Source organism: Dromaius novaehollandiae, chromosome 1 (genome assembly GCF_036370855.1).
Source record: "Dromaius novaehollandiae isolate bDroNov1 chromosome 1, bDroNov1.hap1, whole genome shotgun sequence".
NCBI lineage: Eukaryota > Metazoa > Chordata > Aves > Casuariiformes > Dromaiidae > Dromaius > Dromaius novaehollandiae.
The window spans coordinates 75817285-75845255 of NC_088098.1; the positions used below are offsets into that span (position 1 = coordinate 75817285).

Below are 27971 nucleotides of genomic sequence, written 5' to 3' on the forward strand. Positions count from 1 at the left end.
GTTTTTTTGGGGGGGGAGGGAAGAAGAAATGTGAAGCTGACAAGTCAATATTAACAATTCTTACGGCAATCGATCCTTAGGAATTGCTACAAGCCCTATTACTGAATACACTGAGAAACAGGGTGTACCCATAAGCAGAAAATTCCACTGAGTCCTGTAGATTCAGTAAAGCAGATGCTTTTTAAGAGTCTTTAGTTAAAAAAAAAAACCCTCCTTTGTTTTGCCTTGCTGTAGCTTACATCCTCGCTATTTTGCTGGACTAAAGCACGGCTGAAGTGAAGCCTCCCAGCGCGTCCCCGGGGGTGAGGGAAAGCCCCTACGGCGAGGAGGCCGCGGCTGCGTGAGCATGTGGAGACACCTGCTGGCAGGATAAGTAGGGCTGGCTGCACGGCCCTGTGCAACACAGCACCGGGTATGCGTTATTCTTGATCTAAACCTTTGTGATGAGCTAGACTAAAATAATAGAAAGTCCTTTCTCTGTGAAACTCTGTATATTGTAGCAAAAGTTTTCGAGCTTCTGGCTTGGAGCTTGGGCCTAAGCTCGAGCCCTCCTGATGTTGCCTGGCCTTTCTAGAGGTATTGCCAGACCCTGTGCTGAGCCCACAGCTTGAGCTTCTTAACTATGCTGCTGTCTAGCTAAATATTTTAAAGCTACATGTTGTTAGTAATACTCCTTATTCCCTTCTAGGACCTTTGAGTTTTATGGTGTTTGCCCTCTTTTTTCTTCCCCCTCACAGAGCATGCAGGTGTATTTGCAAGCCAAGCTGCCATTCTGCATTACTGAAACTGCGCAGGTAATCCCTACTGCACTTGTAGGCATCTGGCTGTTTGTGGCTTCCCTCTCACATATATGTCATTAGCCTGTTCACAGAGCATTTGCCTTGTCTCTGCCGTAACACTCTTAGCTTGCTCTTTCCCTTCCCTAAACCCAGTTCAACTTTGATTTTCCTGGTGTTTTTTATCCGGCAGCAGTAAGGAGGGACTGAAGCAGGTGGGCCTGGAGGAGCTCAGCACCTCGGCACAGCTGTGCTGTGGGTAGGCGGGTGGAGAGCGCTTTCTGCGAGCCAGACTACTCCCGCTGCAGCCGCAGAGCCCGCTCCTCTTGGCAAGAGAGTTGCCTTGCTGATTTACGATCCCTCCTGAGTGCCTCCGATGGAATTATAGCCCCTTGTATTACATGGTGCCTTCTCTGTTATTCTTACTGAGCTCTATAGATTTATGGCGGCTTTTAAGCCAGGCAGTACATGAAGAAATATGATCTTAGAAAAATACAGAGAGAACCAAAGGAGGTCAAAGTGGGAGCTGAACACTATATGGTGATCCAGGATTTCCTTTTATTTACTGCTCACACCTTTTCAATCTCAAGCAGGTTTCAGCTGTCCCAGCCAGCCTTAACCCATGGGCTGGGGAGGAATCAGGAGGCTATGGAGTGAGACGCTTTGCCGTCGGCGGATATCTTTTATTATGATTTAGCACACATAGGAAATCCCAAAATACAGTTGGTGAATTACACGAATCCTATGCAGAGTGCCAGAAACATGCATAGCATCAGAGTATGTAGGAAGCCCACATTTGGCCAGACAGGCTTTCCAGCTGGTACCATCTCTTACTGTGGCACTGACTTACTCTGCTGTGTTAGCAACATCCTGCAGAGCTCCTTCACTTTTTGTGCGGAAGGAGGGTAATTTGTGATAGCCTTCCATAAAGTGAAGTGGAGCAAAGGCTATGTCTGATTTTCATCAATACGATTGTGTGACAAGGAAAGTAATGCTGTAAGTAATTCTATTTTATAGTACTGTTTACATGTATTCATAAATTATTCTGAAACTGTAGAGCATAGAAAAAATACAGGCTCTGTCCTTACTCTATAGACACATAATGTGAGAATCTAACCTTGCAGCATGCACAGGACAACGTGAGCACAAGGGCAGAGCTGCATGGAGCTGCCTGTGGGAGGGTAACAGCCTGCATTAAACACTGCATGTCAAGATGCAAAGACAAACAGCTGTCAAGAGGGAAGAAAGCTGTAACTGCAGCCAACAGATGACTCTGGAGCCAACAGCTACTACAGAGGCCCTTGAGATAGACAGCAGGAACAAGAGCGTTTTCCCTCATAGGTGAGTGCCATAACCCTCTCCAGTGTCATGCTCTTCATTCAGAAGAAAGTCTGATGTGCTCCCTCACTCAAAGACTTACTGTTTCTATCTCTCAGCAAAGAAATTCATTTACCTTCTGGTTACAGCCTAGGGCTATAGCCAGGGTTCAATTTCTGAAAGGCAGGTCCATCACCCCAAATTGGCACCTATTATGCTGAGTGTCCTGAGCATCTTAGCCTTATAGGCCCAGATTTTCAGATGCATGTAATCACTTAATGCCTGCCATGCTGTAAGCCCTTTCCAAAATGAGGAAAGTTAAAACAGGCCAGGCCTTGGGTACTTTTTGATAATTTCACTAGCCACTAGTCCACATCTGAAGCACATTATCTTTTGAAATCTGAACTTTCATGGGATGCTAGATAGATATCAGCACAGTGTGGTTGACACCAAACTGCCTTCCTTGGCTCTCATGTAGAAAGACTTGGTTACTTGAGTTCAGAGGTCACTCAAGCTTATGAAATGGATATTCCACATGGAATATCTTTAAAGACAAATACACCAGATAATCAGAAATAATTTGCGCAAACTTTGTTGCCCTGCTCAGTTACATGCGACTGCTGCCATTGCTTCCATCTGTGTAGTTCCTCAAAAGCCTGCGGCTTTGTCCAAGGAGATAGCAGCTGTGGGTCTCCTTTCTCATGAGGCTGACCAGAACTTAGAGGTGTGTCCAACACTCGTCAACATCTGGCTTCAACTTATGTTCCCTGGCGCTCTCTTTTCCAACTGATTGTTGAATTTCTTGTGCTTATTTCCCCACAGTATGTACTGGTTTTGGTGACATCAAAGATCTTTTTAGAAGTGTTAACACTACCATGCATGTTCAAGTGTAATATCTAGATTGGTCCTTGTGTATTTTGAATATACTACATCATTAATAGGTGACATATGGCAGGTCCTCATAAAATGCAAATATGCTACCTCTGTTTTTCCAATGGTGTTATAATGATTTGCCTCATCAGAAGATCCTAGGTATTTCTTGAGTGGAGTTGTCCTCAGCATAGTCTTTTATTGATAATGTGGAGAAGGTGAACAGTAACCAACTGCTTTCTGTCTTGTGCTGTAGGAGAAGTAGGAAATGGCAGGTTCAAAATGATCAAAAGAGACAGTTCTTCACAAAATGTTAGTTAAATTATGGAGATCTTTTCTGCTGAATGTATCATAGTGCACTTGGCAGTTCTATAGTAACAAGTCTAAGAACAGTAACCATGAAAGGTTTATAAGGATAATCACGGCAGACGGAGTGCTCCTGTCTCAGCTGAGGATGGATTCTTGGAAGACCAGAGTCTAATTTTATGAAGTGACTTTTTCACTTAAGTTTAATAGTTGTGAAAGGCTTTTCTTGTGGTAGGAACACTAACTTGAAAGAGTTTCTTCAAGGAGCTGCTATAGTACTAAATTTGCTTTCATTTAGGTGGTTTTCCCTTTGGTATGTTTATTTTCCAGTAGTGACTTGGCTTGAACAGAAGGGAAAATGAGATTGTGGAGATGGACGTGGAAAAGATAAATCTCAAAGCTGCTCTATTTTTGTGTGCCACCCACTTTGGTCAGGAAGTGGATTTCAAATGGAGTGCAGTCCCAAGTTGATAGCTGACTTTGTTAGGGGTAAAAGATAGTTGCGTTTTTGCATTACATTTCAGTATCTTTACAACATAAAGTAGTTTTGCAAGAGTTATGAAATGTTCCTTTGATTCTATTCTGTCAGGAACCTCTTGTCCTTGCATTAGGGCATTTATGCACATTTATGCAGTCACTTGCAGCCTCTCTACTGGGATATGTAATTCAGGTTTTATAACAGAATGAAAGTAAAAAGGCTCAAACTTTATTACAGTAGTACCTTTTTGGTGGTCTGTATGTTATGCCTTTTTTAAATGAAGAAAGGTCAGAATACTACCTCTCCCCGGAGAGGGGCACACAATATCTTTATCTGAAGAATAGAGATAATACTGTATGTGCATATACCAACACTTACTGTAAGGATAAAGGCAATAAAACTGAGGTTTTTACTTAGTGTGGCTAAGATACACAGCAACAAAAGTCAGATACTGGTTGACAAACAGTAACTGAAAAAGTTGCTTTGCACTTAACGGTTTCAGATGACTGCAGCTTTTTTCCCCCTACAGAAATGGAAATTCAAATATAGACTAAGCTGCTTCTTGTTCTTTTAGAACTTTATCAGAAAACTGAAGAACTTACTGATGAGGTTTATACCCTGAAAATGCTCATCTCTGTTTGGATGCTAAATCTATATCCAGCTTGTATATGTGGAAAAAACCTTCTAAATATGGCTTTAGTTTTCTACTTCAGAGTTGCAAGCAGAAAATACCCATGAATCAATAATGAAGGCCTGTAAACACTCTTCTGGCTCGATAGCATACTTAATCTCAACCAGGGGCTGTAGTAAACCACAATTCCCTAGCTGCAATAAATGCTGCAGACTCCAGAGCCAAGCACAAAGTTTAATTAAAAGCAAACTGATATATATACATTTGCTGATGCAATCTCTCACTCTCGCAACTGAAATGTATATAGGCCTCTTCCTGGAGACACTGGATGATTTAGACTTCAATTTCACTTAAGAACCTCTCTACTAATACTCTCCAGCAAGTCTCTGTGCACACTACTTGAAGCCTTTCTGTTAACTAGATGCATTGATCTCCCATTGGTGTACATGCCTAGTGTATCAGCTGCTGAGTAATTTGGCTAATTTAAGAAAATGAGTGAAATTTTCCTGTGCTCTAAATAGCCAAACATCTTTGAACTTTTAGAAGGAATTACATTTGGCAGTTAATGAGCGTTACAGCACTAGTGCAAAAGATTATGTTTTGGCTATTGCTATGCTGGCAATTTTGGGGAAATGTCTCACTGATGCTTTAGCACCAGACAAGCTCTACTCGTGTTAGCAATGTTTGACAAATTGTTCCATAAACATTAACGAGACACAGTTTCTTGTTGATTTGTGTCCTGGACCTATCCCAGCACTACACAGCTCAGCCTGAAATTGCCCCTCTTTCCCTCCCATGCATGGTAACCACCTGCTGGACATGGCACAGCGTGTCCTGTGGGCACTTTGGTGAGAGTCACAGAAAAGTTGGGGTTGGAAGACACCTCTGGAGAACATCTGGTCCAACCTCCCATTGAAAGCAGGGCCTTGGATTAGGTTATCCAGGGCAGTGTCAAGCCAAGTCTTGAATATTTCCAGTGAGAGAGGTTCTGCTGCTTCTCTAGGAAGCCTGTCCCAATGTTCAACTGATCTCAGGCTGAAGAACTTTTTTTCCAGAAGGAATTTTCCCTGAAATGACTTCTGCCTGTTGCCTCTTATCCAGTCACTGTGCATTCCTGAGGAGAGTCCCTCCATCTGCTCTGTAACTACCTTTAGGTATTGGAAAACTGAGTAGATCCTCCTAAGCCTTCTCTTCTCTAGGCTGAAAGAATTCAGTTCCATAGCCTTTCTCCATGTGTCTAGTTCTCCAGCCCTCTGATCATCTTGGTGGCCCTCCCCTGGGCCATCCCCAGTTTTTAATGTATTTCTTGAATGGGAAGGGCCAGAACTGGATGCCCTATTCTAGGTGTGGCCAAACAGGTCCCAAGGATGTAGGCTGGCTGGCATACTAGCACATACGTGCTAATTGAACTGGCAGGCCAGACAAAATACTCTTGAGTTTATACTAAAGCTATTCCTTTGGTGGGAGCACTACTTTGGGTCTTTGATCTAAATCCATAGTTTTGATCTTTTACTGAACTTGAAAGAACTCTGAATCTCCCATCTGTCAAATTTGGCAGAAAATGGCCAAGTTAAACCTTTTGGGTGAAAGGAGACTGACAGGCAGTGTTATGCAGAAAGGTCATTTATTTTGGCAATTCAAGTTTAGTTAACCACTAGTATTAGTATTTATGCTTGAGATGACTTGAGGGGGAAAAAAAAATTTCCAAAGCAGACTTATAGCAGTGCTGACATTGCTGCTGGCACCGGTAACAAGGGCAATCATAGGCAATTTCCTTAAAGCTGTCCTTGCAAACACAATTATAGGACTGTAGCACATCTTCGTTATCTGAATATGCTATTGAGACCTCCTTGGGGCTAAAGGCAGCTCTGTTACTGATGATTTGTATGACCTCAAACCAATTTTTCAATGTTGATTTTTCTCCGTGTGGAAAGGGAGGAGGATGACAGCTGTTATTGGACTTATGAATAATATGAAATTTAGCTGGCTTTGCTTTCTTAGTGCTTTCTCCTCAGAAAATAAAACTATCTTAAAAAAAAAAAGTGTACATATGACTAATGAATTCTGGCATAAAATATTAAGCAATATCCCAATGGTGAACAGAAGCTTCTGACACAATCTGAAATACACAGTTGTAACTGCTATCATAAAATCATTGTTTATGTATACTGGGGACCAACTCACAATGCTTGGTATTTCTGAGCAAAAGTTAATCTCTTCCTCTCCTATTTTATATATGGTGGTATTTGCTGATTTACATCCAGATGGCATTTTGGTGTTATGCAATCTATTGATGTGCTGTTAAACTAAAGTTAACCATGGGATCTTCCTAACCCAAATTTTTCTTGTGCCCTTGAGGAGACAAAGTAATGTGGCTGTTGCCACTGTGCACTGAGCTAGATCAATAAAAATAAATCTTGCATTCATGTAAGTAAAAGCTTACAGAATTAGGGGAAACCCAGTCAGCTATTGTTAGATTGAAAGAGTCAATTGCATTTTGCATTAAGGGGAGACTTTTTTTTTTAAGGACTAGAATTTCCGTTCATTAACTGAAGCTCTGTTTACTGCAGTAGAGTTATACAAATCAAAGCAAGAAAAGATATAATCTACAGTTAAAAGATTTATCTTTAGCTGTGCCTCAAGTTTGTTTTCAAATGAAAGACTAAAATGCCAAATTTACAGACTAAGAGAATAAAAGATTTCATCTTGCAGTTCTTGGAACATCAAAAACTCAGATTGGAAATACCAAATGAGGTTCTTCCTTTACCAAGCATAAGCTCAAAACTGTAGATTAACTTACTCCTATTGCAAGATACTAATGCAAAGACGAAGCCTGGAAAAAAAGCTGACTGGTAGTTATTTCATCAAATCAGAAACCTCAAAGCAAATTTTGCCTTTTTCATCTTACCAGCTCTTCTGCTATGAATAGGGTAACATGGAGTGTAAAGCAGAGAAAAATGAGCTCAAACCATATAATAAAGTATCAAAATATTTAGATCACAGGAATATGCTATAAAATACAAAAATAAATGGAAATTTTAGGGAGAAAATTCTACCTGTCTTTTCTTATGTTCCTTTTCTAATTGAACAATAGAGTCAACATATGCAAGTTGCACATTTATTTATTTTTAAGTTTGCCTTATCTAATTACATACAAGAAGTTCCTGAAAGAGAGAATGAAGTCCGGATATGCACTAATGGATTTGTTTTTGTAATTAATAAACTGAATATATGCAGCTGATGTTAAAACACTCACGTGGGAAAAAGTAATGCAAGCCAAGTTAAGGTGGAAAGCCAATAGGTTGACACTTGTCTGTTTTCCCCTAAAGGGAGAAATTTTGGGGAATGCTGAAAAAGAAAAATAAAAGCAGGAGGAAGGACATGAGGAATGACTCAATGGGAGGCAAAGATGCACCTGAGATTGCATATGTGCAACATGATGAAGATGGAAAAGTAATTTGGGGAGCAAGGAGGATGGCAAGAGGAACCTGCAGCAGAAGACTTGGGCTTGGTCAGCAGGTGGAAACCTAATGCTGGAGAGACTCTGAAGCTGAGCCTGGTCAGTCCAATCTGAGTTTTTTCAGAATGTGAATTCCTCCTGGTCAACACAGCATTGTCCACAGTATACGTTAGCAGTCTGTACTTTACTTCTGGCTCTAGTGTTGTACTACAGAAGTCTAAAATAACTATGTTAGAATAGGTGTGGAAACTAAAAGTTTGTCTAAAACAATATTTGAACTCTCAAGTGTGTGAGATTCTACAAGCAAGTGGGAACCAGAAGGATCTCCTGCAACTTAATAATCAACAGCTGTTGAAACTTTTACGGTCCCTAATGTGTAAGAGAGAGTCATGGAAATATGAGTCGAGGGAGAAGAAATGTTAGAAGCAGTGCTACTAACTTACAGGTGTAAATGTCCACTGAAGATTGAAGTAAATATGAGAGAACTGGCAAAGACAGAGAACTTGGAGAGAATTATGGAAGCTGCTGAAAAGGAGAATTTTTCAACAATGTCAAAATTGTTGAGGGGTGTATTAAAGAGGGTAGGAATGAAAAATGGAATACTGGCTTAATATAGCACATCAAATTGAAATAAACTGTACATTCAGATGTTTTACAAATATAAAGCAAGGATTTCAGCTTTCAAACTTTGGGAATCTGTGTTATAGTTTCATCTGTGAGCCTTATCTGAGATTGAGAGATGCACATGAAGTTCCATAGTTAAAGACAGAAACCGAGACACAAAATACTAGATTTTATTTAAGAAAGTCCGTAAAAAAAAGTAGGAATTAGAAAGCAGTAGTAGAAATTATAAAGAGAAGCACTGTAACTTTAGTTATCATGTATTACATACACAAAATACGAATCTGTCTTAACATCTTATTTCCTCATTTCATACTTGTTTAACATATTTTCCGTTTACAATCGTGCCTTTATACAAAGTTTCTCAGCTCTTCTGCAGCAAGTGTTACTGACTTAATATAAAGCTGCTCTTTGAAAGAAGAGTTACTTTCCCTTTCGGCAGTTCTAAATATTTCTGTTTCAGCTTTATGCTCCTTTCCCCTCAAGATCTGAGTTGCAGAGCTGCTTACTTCAGTCCCTGGTGGAGGCCTATTTATATTGGCTTTGATGTAAGCAGTAAGCTTCTTGGTTTAATTTTAACTTTTCAAGGGAAGAGTTTATTCACAAATGAATTACACAGCATGAAATCTTAAAAGCTTTGGTTAGATGCTCATGGAAAAAATGCATAATGAGTTTGCTTGGGAAAAATGTTACAAAACTGATGTTCCCCTAGACAGAAAAGACAATGAACTTTCGTGGAGAGAAAAGAGAACAGGCAAGATGGGAAAGGCAAGCTTTGACATGGACAAGGAAAAGGCTGCAGAATGACACTTAATTTGCTCAATAGGAGAACTAGATGTCCAGACTGGAGGGACAAATGCTGCATAGGGAGAACAAAAAATCCTGATTTTCCAAGTAAGAAGTCCAGAATGTCGTCTGCTGAACTTTGCCACTTTGCTTTTCTAAAGCTTAGCAGTGCTCTGCAGGGGAGTAAGATTTTGGAAGCATTACAGTTACATTATCCTCATACCTTTTAACTATCTGTGGTCTTTTGTTTAGTACTAAGGGCATGCGTCATATTTTTCAGGACAGTAATAAATTGTTATGCTTGAGGCTGGGTAGCTCCCACTAGCAGTGCGTCTGTGTCTGTAGGATCTATAGGAAGCCACAAACCTCACTGAGACTGGTAGACATGATAGCTGCTTTCATTCATTTTGTTCAGTGAAAGCTAAAATAGCTGCTGCCATGACAGTTGCAAATTAGCCTGGCAATACTGAGGTGGGTCGTGAGCTGGAGCCTCAAAAAGAAATCTCCTGACTCTGAAAGCAGAAGTGGGAGCCAGGTTTCATTTTGGTGGAGCTGGGTATGGCCAAGATAAAAGCCAGAAGCAGAAATACAAGCAGAGAGATGCATCTGGAAAAACAGCACTTTGAGTACATTTATTGTAAATAAATAGACTTATATAAAAGAAATTACATGCAGATTGTATAATCGGTTACTCTTCCCAATGGGAACAACTTGCAGGATAGGGAGTGCTGCTTAGTTGCTGGGGCTAAAAAGGAGAAAACCCTGACAGTGCCTCAAAAATCAAAAAGGCTGAAATAATCTTAAATAAGAGCTGGGTATTTTCTAAAAAGAATTAAAGCAGCAGCAGGGAGCTTCCCAAAAAAGAGCTTACAGAGGACCTGTGCAATTGGCAAGAACGCCAGTTAGAAATTGGGTGAGTCTGAAGAAGAGGCCTCTTTCACTGGGTACACAGACAGGCAAGGAGGTGCCTCCAACGCCAAAAAGTAAACAGAGCCCTTACAAATGTGGCCAGCCTCGGGGATGTTCACAGGTCGAGAGTGTTGTTAGAGAAACGCTGCTCCTGGTACGCAAAGCTTATAGGGGGTGGCCCCTACCACAGCCACTGGGCAAAGCTGAGCCCAGAAGGGAAACTACCAGCAACCAGCAGTGCAAATCATGCATCTGGAGTGGGGGAAAAGCCTTTGTGGCTCCCCTGTGGGGCATCCTAATATTTCTGTTTTTCTTTCTTTTTGGCCAGAGATGCTACTGTTTATAGATGCAAAAACACGTGACATAAAGGTAGCAGGTTATTACTGTAAAAGTCTAAGTTTGCTAGAGATAAAGCATCAGCTGAGAGTCTGTAGAATGTTTCTGTTATTATTGGTTTGGGAAAAAGCAACTTTTCTAAAACACAGAGAACTGGGGCAGGCCTAGGAAGGAAGGGAAATATTGCTTTACCTTAAAATAATTAGAAAAGGGAAAAATAGCAGGGAAAAAAATATCTAAACTGAGCACCTAGGGAAAATCCTGCCCTGAAATTCTAAAGCCCAGCTCACTATCAAACACTTCTCTAGGGAGGAAAATTTATCAGCAGTTAGATTACTGCAAAAGTATTAAAAAAGCAACCTTTTCTGCCATTTATTAAAAAATTGTTCTTTAAAGTCACTGTAATTAAGCTCATCGATGCCCTGAATGCCTGGGATGAGGAGGAGTACTGATGACAGATAAAATCCAAGAAGAAAAATGAAGATACTGTCTTTATGTGCTTTCAAAATCCAATCCCGAGCCACTAGATGGCGGCAGGAGCAGCTTCCCCAGTACATGATGAACAAAAAAGTTTACTCGCTTTCACACCATACAGAGCAAGAGGCAAGGATGTATCAGGTTTGATCAGAGGCATTTATGAAGGGAATTCACACTGGCCTGAATCTAGTGATGAAAAATAACATAAAGTCTCCGTAGGTCTCAAGAAAATATGCAAGAGAGTGCAATTTATGAATAGCAAGAATGTGTCAGCTTTTTCCTTAGGAGGCTGCAAGGACAAGTAAAATACAGTGATGCAAAGAAGAAGTCAAGAAGAACTAATTTGCTAAATATACACCATAAAGCAACACAGGACAAGCAAACTAGATGCCTCCGTGCAGTGTAAGGAGGGAGATCCTGGCAGCCTGTGACGTAGGAATCGGTCTCTCAAAGTCTTTTTTTTTTGTGAAAAGCTATGCTTGGGGTAGGTTTCCAGAAGTGACTGAATCAAAGCATTGGGAAATAAGGCTGTTACAAAAAAATATTTCTATCTGTGCTTATCTCTTGGGTCCCATTTAGGATTTTGAGGACTTCAGTGAGACTTAGAGAGGATACAGGCCATCAGTGTGCTTTACCCGGCGCAGATGGTGTCCGGCAATGAAATTATAGCTCTAAACCCTCTGTACTCCCTGCCCTCAGCTGTAACCGGCAGGGTCCATAACCCCTACTTATTTACTACGTGCTGTGTCCCCTCTCTTTATACAGCCCATAAAAAGAAACCAAAACACACCTGCAGTTGCAAAAGTTTCTCAACAATATCCTTCCAGTAGGACACAAGGAAAATGCTTCATCTGCCATGAATCATGCACAAACAGATATAAATATTTGTTAACCTCAGGCCCTTTGAGAGTTTTCAGTGTTGCAGCCCAACCTGCAATCCTCATTAGGCAACACTGTGGCCTGTATCCACAGTAACATCTAAACTGGTTATTTTTCTGGCGCATCTGTGTTCAGCTGGAGGAGGGAGAGAGAAGCACAGTCTTAACAACGTAAATATGCAGCTAAAACGCTTTTCTTCCTCTGAAAGTTAGAGAAGTGGCAGTTCTCTGTGACCTCTGGATTGGTGAATATGGACTTTCCCGTGCAGAGCAGTCAGCCACAAATTAATTGAGGAAAAATTATTCTGACTTTGCCCTGTGAATCATGTTATCCACAGAATTACACCATGATTTCTTTCTTGAACTACTTTGCTGGTTCAGTTCCAGCTCGGCTTGACCTCAGAGTAAGTCCAGCCAGGCTGAGTATGAATTTCAGCTGAACCACAATATGTGCTGCTTCAGTTCTCATTTCTTGTTATGCTGCACGTGCTAGCAAGGACTCAGGATGCCGTTAATAATGTTATGCACTAAGATTATTTTCTGACTTTCTGTGACTCTCATGGTTGTCCCTGTTCCAGCTTCAAAATCTTCACTGCTCCTGGAGCAAGAATGAGCTACGATGAGAATATGTATTCTGTGTAAGCAAAATACGACATCAGAAAGGCAGTGAGCAGCAGCTCTAAGTACCATTTACAGCTGTGGGAGACATACTTTACCAACATCAGAGACCAAAATAGACACAAAACACATCAACTTTGGGTGTTTTGAATCCCAAATGCTCCAGTCTATAATTAAGTTCTGTCACCTACACTTCCCTCTCCTGAGGTCAGAATCCAGTTTGAAATTCCAAGATGAAAAGGACTTGAATTTTAACTTACAAAGCTGAAGTTAAATTTTCAGCTACCATCCTGTCACATCAACAAAACTGTGAACAAATTATCAATTACTAAAAAAAAATGGTGACAAAGTGTCTTTTTTTACAGGAGGATGCCAATATGTTTTTTGCCTGAGGGTCATTAACACTACTCTGCAGCCCTAGACTGTATACAGTTTAAAAATTGAATTTCTGAAGGAAATAGTTACAAAGTGCTCACTTTTCATATGCATGTTTTGCTGCAAGGTAAAATAAACAGTAATGTTGATTTCCTGTCACGTGTCTTAAACTTCCCATGTATAGACATATGTAGGTATGAATGTTCATAAGGATATTTGTTTGTAGTGGAGCATAAATTCTTGGTACATTAATGAAATGCCTACATTGTACCAAACAGGACATGTAAATTTGATCACCAAGTCTACAGCAGAGAATCTCTTCTCCATGGTGCAATTTAGTATTTCAGGTTATTGAATAAATTCTCACGAAATACCATGGCAGATAGGTAGATATTATTACCACTATTGTTATCAGGTCATTTCTTATAGAGCAAAAGAAAGCAGACAGAATTCAGCTCCATTGACCAATATTACAGCTTTTTACAGTCTAGAGAGATCTGACCCCAGATTCTCCCTCTCCCTCCCCCCTATTCCTTTGGACTTTAAAACCTTTCACCATATAGTAAATATTAGCAAAACTATGATTTTGTAGTATCCAGCTTTTGGGTTGCCAATACTATTTAAACAGTAAGCATCCTAGTGGGCTGAGAAACAAATAGCCAACTTATGTCACAATATTTTTGGTGTAAATCATTACATGGAGCATCACTGTGTTACTCTGGGAGGACCATGGAGTATTTTGGACTTAGGTAACTCAAACTGTGAACTTTCCGTGTGCCAAATGCAACAGAACAAAAATATACTCACTCGGTGTCTAGCAGTTGCGAGGCTTTCATAAGCGAAAACACAGCAATCTAACTATAAATAGCAACTTAACTAAAATTAGATAGAACTGGCAGGCTATAATATATGAATAGGAGCACTGTTAATATGCTCATCAGGTGTTGGAAGAGCTCCAGATCTGACAAGGCCTGCTACAGTGCAAACTTTCTGTGCCTGGAAAAATGAGCAGAAATGGCTGAATGAACAGGGCCAGAGATGTTTGCATAACTGGATAATAATGTCAAAGACTGCCTGCCCGTGCTGATTAAATTCAAACGGAGTACAGCAAAAGTAGGAGTACTTCTCCATATTCCTCTTTGCATTGGCTTGTTGATGCTAACAGAAAATGCCGTTAAATCTAACAAAGAAATGTGGGAAATCATTTAGGGAACATTTATAAGGAGATACTCGCTGAAGTTAAACCATGCTGGCTAATGGTGTAAATTTAAAGTGTGTAAGTGCCAGTGGATGTTTTCATTCTCTACACTGCTACGTGCTGAAGTTACTGAATAGTGACCAAAGATAGGAATTTGCAGTACTCCAGGTACTTTGTGCTAATCTGCCGCCTGTTCCCCTACCGCCAAAACAGCAACCATGCTTTTGTCTCAAACAGCTTTGTCTGGACTGAACTGAATGCTATAGCACAGAAAGTGCTATTAGGGTCACAAAATGGTAGGGGAACTTCAACTGAGCAGATGATACATGCTGGCCTTCTTGCTACGTGTAGCACTATTGAAATGCAATCAGTTCTGCACCTGCTATCAATCAGCCTACACTTCCATATAGAGCTTTTTCTTTTTTTTTTTTTTTCCCTCTTAAAAAAATGGAGTAAGCTACTTCATACAAAGGCACCTTGAGGGCACACTGTTTTTCCACAAGGGAAGTCAGTGCAAAGTAGCTGATGAATTGTGAATTTACACCTCACTTATTGTACAGTGTCTCTCCCATGTAGATAAACCATTCATTTACTTCAGCTTAATTCACTTTGAACATGAATTAAGTTAACGTAATTATAGCCAGCTGACTCCTAAATGAGTGTCCATAAAGGAATTATATATGCTCTAATTATATTCACTTCAAGTTCACATCTTCTTTGTTAATTCACTTTGACATCTTGTGCAGACAAGCTATTGGATATCTTGAGCTCAGACCAAAGCACCTTGAAGATAAGGAAGGAGATTTTAAATTAGTCTCAATGGACAGAAGAAAATCTGATTCTCAAAGGCTTCTAAACAAAAAATGTTAAAGAAATTATTCTATTAAATAGAAAATGTATAAATGGCTCAGACATAAAAGGATGTTTAACTATAACAGTAATAAATCAACCTTTTTTATGAGAAACATTCAAATTAAATAGTATAGTACCAGGACTACACACCTCTCAAAGCAGTGTTTGTCAACCATAAGAAAAACATAAATTTACTCCTCTTATGTCACAATTAATCTGATTGGTTAAATGGGCTAACATTTGCTATCACGGCTGTCTTTACAGAAATCAAATCTTCATGTAGCTGTGCAGACTTGTTTTTAATATACAAAATGATTTGGGTCTTACACAATTTAGTTTTCATTCTGGCTTCAGGAAACAAGCATAAATTATTCTAACCCAAACACTAAAAATAATGAATCTTTGATACTGATATTGCTACAGTCACTCTGCAGATTTGTCACCATCGCTTTAAAAAGACCATATCAGTGGTCCAAAGGCTTCATGAAGCTGAAATGAAAAGCAGTTGTAACATAAACTAACAAATAATTTCAGTTTAGGAGAAAGTTTGGATTGGAACAGTGTAAACTAATGCGTTGAGATTTAATCCTAGAGGGGTTAAAAACAGCACTGTTGTTTCTCATTGAGAGGATTTAGTGTTTGGATTAACTGCTTGATTGGCAAGGTGGTTTATGGAATACCTGCTGTATTTTTAGCCCAATAGGAACGAAAGCTTTGCTGTACAGAGCGGTGCTGATAGTGAAGTATGTCTCTTCACTGGGGAAATGTTATATGTCAGTTGAGGAGAAGAAACAAAGTCTAATCGGGATCCAAGTGTGCTTGTTGACTATGTGTATGGGTGTGAAGGGGAAACAACCAAAGCTACAAACTTATGCCAAACTTTCCTTATGAAGATGTAAAACCTGTTAGAACATGGCTCCGTTTCTTTTGCAAAGCCTCTTTCTGGAAAACACCCCCACTTTTCTTAAAAACAGTAATAAATTCTGAAGATTCAAGAATGAAAGTTTCATAAGCAAAAATTCGCTGGATTCTGAACTGTAATCTTGATAGGAAAGATATTTAAATAAAGCTAACAAAGTAATTACTGACAGTTCTGGCTCCATATCGCAGTTCCAGTCTACCCTATAGCCTCTTTCTTTCTCCTTTCCTCTTCTTTTTTCCAAATCTCTTGCTCCTTCCCAAAGTTTAAAACATGCTTTACGGTTATTGGTGAGGTAGCTGCCACTGGAGGTCAGATATTTATCATTATCTTTAGTGTCATTAATAATTACCAGTACTATACAGTTTGAAAAGAACATCATTGCAAATTGGCTAGATTTTTTCTCTCTCTTTTCCATATATATATATGCATATAAACATGTGAATGGCAACCTTTAGAAATCAGCATATTTAAGAACTGTTTAGTTAGAAGTTGGTGTAAGAAATTTGCAGGGTCTGATTTCCAATGAATGCCCCTGTATCTGTGTAATTTGTGCCTATCTCAGCTTGAAAACCTTAGAGAAACAGATTAACCTACACTATAAAGCATTTTAGCAGTCTCCCTGGAGTCCAATTTTTGGAAGAGCTTGTGGTGTGCTATGGGCAAAAGTGCAATTTCCCAGCAGACAAAGAAATGTGCATTGATTTGAGTTACTGACATAACAAAAATAATGCAGAAGTTTTAGCTTTCGCATTAGTAGCGACAGTGAAAATAATTGCTGGATGCAATACTTGCACTTTTGGAGTAATGTATAGCAGTTTTTCATATGATTTGTACCAACCCAAAGTAGATGTGTATGTTACCATTTTCATCATGTGATGGATACTCACCTCTCTTGCCTTTAGCCTAGGCTCAGTTAGGTGGACGCTGAGATTGCGTACACCTGACAACTTAGACCCCACAGTCCGATTTCAACCAACACTGACAGAAGGATATTAGATTCAAAGAAATCAAGTCCCCACAAATTGTGTAAATATTGGCAGCTGAATAGTCGAAAGGAAAACAGGTTAGTGATTGCCTAGTGATTTGGCCCTGGTATCCACTGTAAGAGGGAGCAGCCAGCTGGCCTATCAACACATGCATAGCAACAAATCAGCTACTTACCCCCGAAATAAGAGATACTGGAGAAGTACTGTTCAGTATAGAGGAAAGAATAGCACTGAAAACAATGGAAAGAGCTAGAGGAACTGGGGGAGAAGATATGGCTAGCTGATGTTCTCATGACACAAAATGCATGGGAAATCAGGTTTTATTAGTTCTCCTGCACAGAGAACACACGTGCAATGTATATGTATATATACAGTTTTAATAAAGTAAGTCCTTGATTTTTCTAACTTGCTCCTGAGCACTTTATTAGATAGACTAATATAAAAATATATTTATAAAATATATAAAATGTAGAAAGTTTATTTTATTTTTTCTCATAGTAATGCAATAAATATTCATACAGACTAACACGAATAGAACAGCAATCATTCTCATTCCAAATATATAATCTTTTCACAGCTCATCATATATATTTTTACACAACGTAATACTATAATGATTTGCTGTGCAAATCATTTGCTCAGAAGTGCCTAAGAAAAATCAAGAACTTAATTTATTGAAATAAGATGTTAATTAAATCAATTAACTAAAACAGCACAAGGCGATGACATCATTCCAATTGTATCTAGCTCTGCAGAGCTCCACCTATGCTATTTTGCTCCCAACATCACACAGCTCCATGTGAATACTCATTAAATGATCTTATGATGATGTCATTTATAGCCCAGTGGCGTGCGATAGGCTGTACAACAGGTATTTAGTTAGCAGACTCACGGTCATTTGACGACACATGCAAAGTACATCTGACTGACTAATGGTGTTCCTTAAAGAAGAAAAACATCCCACCGAAAGGAGAGAAACTCCTCACTTAACCAGCTCCTTCAGGAAAATATTTTCATGGCATGTCTTTATTCCGTAGTAAGAAATAAAAGTTTTATTTCCTTTTTATAGAAAAGAGGACAAATCATCTTTGCTATCTTTCTCTTGTTGAAGAAAACAGGTAAGCTGGGGTCAGTATTTTGCCAGAAACCATCCAGTAGTAAGAGGAGAGCTTTAGGCCGTCTGGATACAGGCCTCAGGATGTGTCATCATCAGTCCCAAGCATTGCCACCATCCCAGCACTTCAGACTTCTGTTTTTGCTAGCTTTTCACTCAAGACCCTCTTCATTTTTATAATCTTTCCTTGTAAAATTTGGAGGGAATCCAGCTTGTCTTTAAAATGTGTTCCACCTGATATGCAGAATATCTCATATGAATAGCATAGAGACTCTCTCTGAAGCTTACTATTTCCTTCACTATTTTTTTCAGAGTGCAGTAAATTCTCACACAAAGATTTCTGTGACAGGAAAAAGCTATCATTATGTTTATCCCTGAGCACAGCCTTTTATGCATCATTATCACTACATTTTAAAATTATTTTCCAGATATGTTTGAAATATATGGTTTGATTTTGTGATTCAATCCTGTACCTTCAGCTAACATTTCAGGGGACCTTAGATGCATTATTTTAGACTCTTGCAAGGTTGAAGAATAGTATAAATTTTATATCTGGAAAACGCAAAGTATGCTGATTGTGAATGTCAGAGAGGTTCAATTTATCAATTAGATAAACATAGTAATGGATTGACCACCTAGCAGTCAAATTTAAAGCACCTCACTCTCTTCTCAAAGCAATTCCTCTTCCCTGCAACTTCTCCTGATTTGCGTTCATGTTGATTAATAGAGAATCAAGCCCCAGAACAATAAGGGACAGATTGAAATTTCTGTGTAAATTTAAAACAAAACTTTATTGTCCTCAATACCAGAATACTTTCTATGGGTTCCAAAAATCACACTTTTCTTCTCAGAAAAGCAGGCGACTTCAAAATCTATTTGTAAAACCGGTACTACTATCTGCTTTTGAAATCTTGATCACAGGATCTGCCTAACCTCAGGACTGATGGAGAGTTCAGAGGGAACTCTGTGGTAGATCATTTAGACTGCCAGTAGTTGAAAGGTGTACACTCAAATAAAAACTTATATTGATGTTGTTAACCTTCATGGCACAAGTGAACATACATAAGAAAATGGCAGTCCACTTCCTTGATGGCTCAAGACTTCTCTAAGTAATCTGATTGTGTTTTAACACTTGTTTTTCACTTGGTAAAAGAATTCCTGTAACTTCGGTAGTGTTTTATGGTGGGGAAAAAGCATTATTAGTGCATGGCTCTGCAAAAAATAATGTCCACTGTGCTTATTCAATATTTACCTGTAAGAAGAAAGTCTGTTTTTTCTTTTCTACTTTACATGGAACCACACATTTTAAAGAAACAGCACAGTGAATGTTTTGACAGCCCTGGTATTCCCCAAATCTCTGGAGCTGGTGAGCTTCAGACACAGCTGTAAAATCGATCGTAGTCACAGGTGAATTGTGAATTATGTTAGAGATGTTAAGCCTATTTCATTGGAAAAAAAGAAAAAAGAAAAAGAAGCCACCTGGTGATGGTCATTTCCTGGAGTTACAGTTTCCAATAGAGCAGAGGGAAAGAAAAGAATGTACAAATGGTTTTTGAATTGTGGAAACTGAATTAAGAGATCAAATTAACATGGTCCCAAATTCAGGGTCTCAACATTTTAAAAATGGGGAGACTGTATCCAAAGTTTCTTTGTGCTGGAATATGTCAGTCTCTCCTCTCTTGAAGGGATAGATATGCTTAATTCTTCCTCCAAGGGTTAAGAATCTGAAAACTGCCTGAAGGTTGAGAACATCTTTCAGGATCTGGTTCAATATGAAAAACCGTGGTCACTATCAGAGATGAATTGTTGCTCTTTCTGCTACAAACTTCTCTGCTGGATGATGATTTCAGAAGAAACAAAGAAAATCACAAAACTTAGCGTACCAATCAGGTGGCTTAGGAATAAGGAAGAACTGTGGTACATCCAGTTCTGTGATTTTTTTTTTAGTAAAAGCGAGTCTTTTTGTATGTATTCAAAGGACAAATGGATATTCTTACAAATGTAAGCTTCCTGAATGTTTTATAGCTCTTTCTCTTCCAAGCAAGCCAACAAGACTACAACTGTGTTTGTCCTTTTCTGTCTCTCAATGGCAGAATGGAAAAAGAGTACAAGGCTTTTTATGTCCAGGCTTTTTCTAGTCTCTCCACTTCATTTTTTAACCAAACACACTTACGTGGCTTGATGCAATGTAAACACTGGTACAAAAGTTCATGTTACTCAATGTCTATTTACTTCATGCAAATATTTTTGTTATGACAGAATCATCATTTTAGAGGATGGCCCAATTGTCCTGTTACTATTTTAAACTAGCTGCTGGTAATACCAAACTATTCATGGAGAACAGTACTTTATGGCTGGCTAAAACTGAATTTATTTTTTTTTTCAATGGTTTTGCTGACTACGTTGCTCAGATTCTGCTGTTTGTGCCTGTTTTCTGAATAAGAAAAATATAAGTTTAAGGGAAATCAATGACTTTTGTTCTTGTAATGCGGTAAGACAAATGCAAGGAGAAATACTTTTAAATGATAGAGTTCCAGTCGTTCCATTAAATCTAAAAGTCATGGTGTGCTTTCCAGTAAATCTGAATATAATTTAGGTAAGCACTGACCTTCATTTTGTGCAGATAGAGCTTGCTGAATAGTCATGTAAATATAGTGAATGTTAAAAAGTTATTTTAAAATATCACGTTACATCGAACTTCACTACCTAATTTGTCATCAGGCCTGAAATCTCTGCAATCCATACTGTGTGTGTTCTTTACTATCGTTTTAAATAGCAAGTTTTTCTGGCTTCAGAAGCACCTTGATTTATCTGTTACCATATAGGAAGAGATGCTTATCCTCATGGACAACTTTTCAATTGATTTCTTAACAGTACCAACAGCTATTCTGTGTTCAAGCACGAGCAATAAGGAAGAAGAAGTCACTTTTACCTCTGTCCTATGAACTTGGCAAAAGGCCATGTCATTTATGGCACCAGGACAGGGAAAACGTTAGTAAAAATACAGATAGGAGTAAGAAAGAACTGCAGTTCTTACATTGCGGTTAAACCCAGTCTGTGTGGTAGATAAGCGCTACAAATTCATCTGGAAAGAGGCATATTTAAAAGTGGTGAGCTTCTGAAAAGAAGCAGGTTAAGCCTTGTGAACATCAGCCAAAAGGAGCTATATATTGTAAGTAAGAGAACATTTACAGCTCCTATGTTTAGTACAGTCACTGGGTGCTGCGGCGAGTATGCCAGTGTGCTTACAGCAGTACATTATAGGACAGTTTCTTTTGGTACGCTGTAGATGTGCTTTGCATTGGTGCTGCAGGGCTGAAAAAGGTGTGCTTACAGATTCACTAGGACATCAGCGTGCATTTTCTCATGTTGGATCTGAGGGCATGTTTTGCCTTATGTGAAGCAAGGCTGGTCTTATTTCTGAAATACAGCCCTTATAAAACCTGCAGTAACTAAATTCACTCTGACTAATATTTAGAGGAATAACACGAACAACTACTGAGTGTGACATGTCAGTGTTCCCTGAGAACTCCACTGTTTTCTGCAGAACCAAATACTTAAAAATAATTTTATGATAATGACGAAAAGCTTTTAAGCGTAAGCAGTGCTAGGTTTCTGTGCTTCCTGACAAATAGGAAGAATAATCTGGTTAACACTAGATGATTACACTTCTTACCGCTAAGCAGCTGCAGTTAGTCATTATTCGTTTTTTACTGAAAAGTCATGCTCTTTTATTACATTTAATGCTATCTCCTCAGGTTAGTATAAAGTGGTGCTATGTCTTCTCTGCTTCTGTCTTCATCTTTGTGTAATTTCTGTCAATGGCATGTCAATAAGAGGCGAATATAAACAGGAAATACATGCACTTATATATGTTACCCTTGAGACAGGTGTTATAACTTGTTAGGCCACCTGCACAAGAGCTGACCTCCTGTCAGCTGCCTTATGGGCTGTAGTTTTACCGTGTTGACCACTGATACTATTTGGTAATGATATTGGAGGAAGATGAGAACATAATTTTGCTGCTTTTTTTTTTTAATTGACTTCCTGGGTCTGTCTCTCTTACACACTGATGAATCCAGCAAGGCAAAAATAATCACAATACTTTTCTCTCAGAGACAAAAAGAGACAAAAACTAGCTGTTTTGCCCATGTCCTCAAAGGGTATGGGATGGACATGTTGCATGATACTGCTAAAGGACAAAAGTGTCTATAGCCCTTCTGCCTACTGGCTCCACTCAAATTTCTCCATTGTCAACATAGAGCAATTTGAAGGTCTCTTTTTTTTTCTTTTTTTCTTCCACAACATCTCTGCATCTGGTACGTTGCAGCAGTATGTAAATTCTCCTTTTACAAATGCGTTTCTTTATACCAGCTTCCCACCACTGAGCCAAAAATCTGAATACTGCCTGTAAAAACTGATGCAGCATGTGGAGTCCAAAGCGGTGTTAACAAGTCACACAGGTTGCATCCAGCTTGCCTCATGGCTCTTATTGCGACCCTCGTGCACTCCCACTCCTCCTTGGGGTTAGCTCTTGTGGTAGCACCAGCTCCTCTGCAAGGAGCTATCCCTTTACTTGCTGTAGAGCAGTTTGCTCTCCTATGAAGAATAACAGTGGTGGGTTACAGTATGCCTGGCATGAGGCATGTGCCTGCCAAGAACTAAGACTTGATCCTTGAGTTGCACAAAAAGAATGGCTCAGCGTATTTAGCACATTGCTCCAAGTGATTAGTCAAATGAGTGAGGGGTTTTTTTTCTAAGGTGCCTGAATATTTTTAAAAAATAAGTTTTAATTCTGCTTGCCCAAATATTTTAATAAAGTAACTTTTAATTCTGTTGAAGCAACAAAGCTTTGGAATTGAATTACCTAATTTTTATTAGCCCTATGATGATTTGTGAGTAAGAATGGAAAAGCAATATAATGTAATATACTACTGTACCAAACACATTTGCTCAGTAATCTCATTGGTATCCAGGAGCTTATCAGAAACCTCGTAACAGGTACAGGCTGCTCTGGGTACAGTCTGTTTCTCATTGAAATGTGATGCAGTTCAACTATATCAATTCAGAAAGCTGCAAATAAATGTATATTGAGACAGACATTTGGTACAGATTTTTATAGGTTTGTATTATCAAACTTTTCTTTTAATGTATGGTTTGGCGTTCACTACAGAGTAACTCTACCTAGAGGCCTTCAGTGAACAAAATTGCTATGCTCAGCCTGTTTGACACTGTGACATTCTTTACTGAAGGAAGAAGGAGGGGAACCAGATTCGCAAACAAACGTAAAACTGATTTTAAAGTACATTACCAAGTAGTACAATATACATCTTCTGAATTTATGGACAGAAGTGGATTTCTGAGAAAAGTACAAAATAAATCGTAATTGATGCAAAGACACCCAGACTTTCTTGAGCCACAGAACCAAATAAAATGTGAATACCTTCCAAAAGAAAACACTGTAGCTAGGTCTCAAAGGCAAGCAAAATCTGACTAGATTAATCTAACATCTGTAGGCACGTTTCTAAATCAAAGCATCACTAGTGTAATATATATACCAGCTGTAAAGTTTCTATTTCTAGAGTGAAAAAATTAATGTAAGAGCTAGAAACAGAAGAAAAGAATAATGAAAAAGTGTTGCTTGTTCCCACTGTTCTCTTCTAGGAATTACACTGTTTAAAAAAAAAATCAGCATTCTATTAATCTTTTATTTTTAATCAGAGATTAATTTGGTTTGGATTAAGCACCCTTCAATCCCAGTATACCACTTAGATTTTTTTTAAATGTGGAATTCAGCTTTATTTATTTAATGATAAATATTTTCCTGTAAATAGTTCAGGGGATTGTTAGTTGGGTAATGACTGATTCAAGTCTTTTTCTTCTCTCCAGCTAGGAGCAAATAAAAGCTGTTAAGCTGTCTTAGAATCTTTAGTATCTTCTGTATGGCCAGGGCGCACTCAACAAAACCAAGTGAAGTGTTAAGGTTTTTGCCCTAGAGAGCTGGCATGATAAATTCAAGTAAGCAGGAGCAAGAATTCCAGTACAATTACATTGCTAGTAGTCGATGAAAAAACGATTAATACAAAAAAGTGTGCAAAAAGAAAAAGGACTATAAGGACCAACAGGAAGACACTAAAGGGCAATGGTGTATTATGAAGAAGGATGTTGCCCCAGTCAGGGAGCTCAGAAGTAGGAGGGGAAGAAAAGAAGACTAAAACTGATATTGGTCAAATGGAAAACCATCCATTCTCTGACTGATTTCACTCACTCCTTGATCTACTTTTAAACATGCAAAGTGAGCCGCCTTTTCCACCTTCTTCCAAGGTGTGGTTTAACAAACAGCTGAACCTATGTAATGGCTCACAGCTGCAAAAGGGGAAGCTCCTGTTTCCTCCTCCCCTGTCCTGAGGTGCTGCCCTCTCCTTCGTCTCCTCTTGGGTTTTTGTTGGTCCCCAGCTGAGTCAATTCAACTCACTAACCTGCGGAAAATTATCCAATCTTTTTGGTAGGTTAGTGAGTCAAAATTTGACTTGCTAGAGGGTTTTAAAAATACCAAAGTGGGTAAGTGGTGGGGGGCATGTGCCTGAAGGAAGGGGTAGGGGCTGAGAGGAGGGAATGGGGTTTTTCTGTTTTCGGCAATGCTGAGCTGCTGCGTTGACCTTGCTGCAGCTTGCAACAGACTATGCTACTGTCTAAGCAGCTGTAAAATACACTTCTGTAGCTGGGGACACCTCAGCATGCAGGGTGCTTCCTGATTCAGTTTCCCTTCTTACAATGAAGCTGGGGGCCTTATCCTTACTGAGAAAAAGATGCATTTTTACTGCATGTCGCAATCAGAGTTTTATTGGGTCAAACAAAAAGGGTTTAGTTTGCTTTTATTTACACCAAAGCACGTGTCTTTTAGCATGGTAGTATGTAATAGATATCTAACTGTAAAATCTTAAGTGGAAAGACAGCACATATAATTCTGCTACCAAATAATTAGGTGATGTCAGCACACTCACACCCAGGGTTAATCTAGCCTCATTTACCCTATGATAACATAACAGTCCCTTGTCTTCACTCCATTTTTTCAGTGGTGCAAGTAACTCACTGTAAGTATGTGGTGATAAAGGCCTTTCTTTGTATTGACAAACCTGCTGACACGTGAGGCAATGACAGTGCATGCTGTATTTTTTACTTAGCTACCAGTAATCTCCTAAAATCCAAGAAGGGGCAGGTATGGCAGGCATACAGGCAAGATTTTTTTTTTCTTTCTAGATGAATTAGAAATCAATTAAAGGTAAATTGAACTAGACAATACATTTGAAAATCCAGGCCTGGATGCTAAACAAACACTTGTAATTACCGAAACCCCAGGATAAACAGCAAACATTCTGTGTTCTCTAGCAAATATTTGTAGTTACATGAAGATGAATTAGGTAATCTGAGTAAATGGAATCAAGTAATCTGATTCAAAAGGGATGTAAAAAATCCATGATTTAGTTTTAATTAACTGTTCTTGTCCTATGTTAAGTAATTCCAGGATCTGTGGGTCTTTTAATAGCCAAGAGGTAATAACTGATTACTACCATTTCTCAAAAATCAAGCACGTCTACACGTGAACAACTTTTAGTTTAGCTTCTGGTGGAACTGCCTCAGTGATCCACTGATCACTTGGTGTGTTTGTGTGTCCTGCCCTCCTCATTGCCTAATAGCCCTGGGACCTTTGGGATCTTCAGCTATGACTGTCGAAATCGAGAGCCCAAACACCAAGTGCGTGCGCGCTTTGTAAGAGGCAGATAACTGGCAGGAGACTAGCTTTTGAATATATGCTGGTTTGTGTTTATGATTGTGAATTTTGTTTGCCAATCTCTAGAGCCAAATGCAGCAGCAGGCTGAATGTTAGCTCAAGCCATCAACAGGAGGGAAAAAGAAAGGGAATTATATATAGATATGCAGAAATTAAAAAAAAAATACTGGGAAATCCCTTAGAATAACTCGGTTAAAAGCTAAATATCTGGTGACACTAATGTATTGAAAAGCAGGCTTCAAAGAAGCTCATAGAATTTCTTGCTGTTGCCTTTTTTTAAAACTATACGTCCAGATTTTTATTCTGGCTCTCCCTGCATTTTGGAGTGAAATGATCTGAGAAAATAAGGTTTTTTTACTGGCAAGACTTAGGGGTTATTATGAGGGAAAAAAAAAACTGTTTGGGAAAATATGCTGAATACTGTGAGTATTATAGAAAAGATTTGGAAACCTGATGGATTTGCATCCAGCTCTGAATGCAGCAATAGAAGTGCTCATTTTTATTTCTTCCAGGTTCACTGTCAGATTATTTCCATGATGTTTCCAGAAGTGAATGAAGCATTTCAGATGTAGTTTCACTAAAGAGAGAGAGAGATCTAGCTGCACATGGACCTATCAGGTACTATTTTGTTTACTTCTGTCTGTTTGCTAACCTCAGACTTCAATGAGTCACGGTATTTTTACTGCCGTTCTATCTGTGCCACAGGCTTTAACACACTCCTCTGCTTAATTATTAACAAGGTCCAAAGGTATCCACCCCTCTCCCACACAGACCTCTCAGCTAAACACAGCTCCATAACCTCTTCTTATTTAAAATTGTTCTCTGCTCTTCAGATAAATAGTGTTTGTAGTTGATACTTCGGTGTTACTGAAATTACTTCCTTTCCCCAGTTCTCTAAGGACACAAGGTTTTGAATGTTACTGCTCCTACTGCTGCTTACATTCTTCATGTCCAAACAAATGGGACTTGCTCCCGCTCCAGTCTTGCAGACATCTACTGGCTTGGCTTGTTTCATGATCCAGTTGAAAATCACAGTCTTTTTCTAGATTCTCTACAGCCTTTTCTTAACTAAAATGAGCTCGTTACTCTTCTCTGATTGCTCAGCTCACCCACTGATGTCATCTTCTCTCTTTCTTTGATCAGGGCTGACTGTGGTTTGATGCCAGGCAGATTTCTCCATGGTAGTACCGACGGAAGGTCGCTGTTCCTTCATCACAGCATGTCACTTCTCCATATCGTGGGGGATGTGCTGTGAACTAGATCAGGAAACCATTTGTATTTCCTGCAGTGTTTTTATGATTTTACAACTGAATAGGTCTCCTGATCTGGTTCACAGCATGACCCTGCAAAGAGCTGGTGTTGGAAAATTGAGGGGTGATGCTGTATCACTGTATGATGGTGTTGTTGTTGGAGTTGTTTCTGAGGCCACAGGATCAGAAAACTATGGCCTTTTTGCTCTTGGCCTGAGATGGGTCTTCCCTCAATTTCTACCATGTAATAAGCTTGTTAACATGTCTTAGCAGTGTAAATCTGCATACATTTTCAAACCTCATTTGACCTCTGTCATTTACTTTGCGTTATTTTAATGTCTTCTTTGCAAATTATTTTATCAAATGTTTATAACAATTTTAGAAGCACAGTCTTCCTTTAAAAAAAGCTAAATAGGAACTAACTGTGAGTATTGATTCACAAAACAAAGCTTGACCAGTATAAGGAATGGTGAGAAGTACTTCAATAAGAATGCTGATGATCAAAGTGTGATGGAAAAACTGGTACCTGAAAAGCATCAGTCCAACTGTACATGTGCTTGTTTTTTTTAAAAAAAAACCTTGAACATAGGACCCAGAGATGAAATATGTGATTGTTCTTCAAAAAAGTTCTAGCATCCATTCAAAGTTTCAGTCATGAATGTTGGAAAAGACTGGGGTGTGGCACAGTAAGGCTTAGTCATAGCCTGGAAAACAGGGAAAGAAAACAATTTAAGCTGAATAGTTACTCAGCTAATTGCTTTGAGTAAGTCTCTGATTTACACACCCTAGAAACCAAACTCAAAATTTTTACTTGATAGATTGAACTTGGATACCTGTATCAAAGACAAATATTTTGCTCTTCCTTCAGGGGAAAAAAGAAGAATTATTAGGGGCTTTCTACAACTGTTCGTGTCATAGCAGTGTTCTGCGTAGTACAAGCAAATAAGAAAAGAAACTGTTTGCATTAAGGATATTGGAGTAGTGCAAAACTGTAATCAGATGAGCTCTGGAAAATGCAC

General features: G+C 39.0%; 1 long non-coding RNA gene across 1 annotated transcript in view; it reads left to right on the forward strand.

The window, feature by feature from the left end:
- LOC135329219 (uncharacterized) overlaps window positions 1–27971 on the forward strand; it is a 32887-nt gene continuing 4916 nt past the window's right edge. Inside the window, exons 1-4 of the long non-coding RNA XR_010390590.1 lie at window positions 1–412; window positions 738–794; window positions 1901–2117; window positions 26215–26320. This is a non-coding gene — a long non-coding RNA (uncharacterized LOC135329219). The remainder of the gene's footprint in view (window positions 413–737; window positions 795–1900; window positions 2118–26214; window positions 26321–27971) is intronic.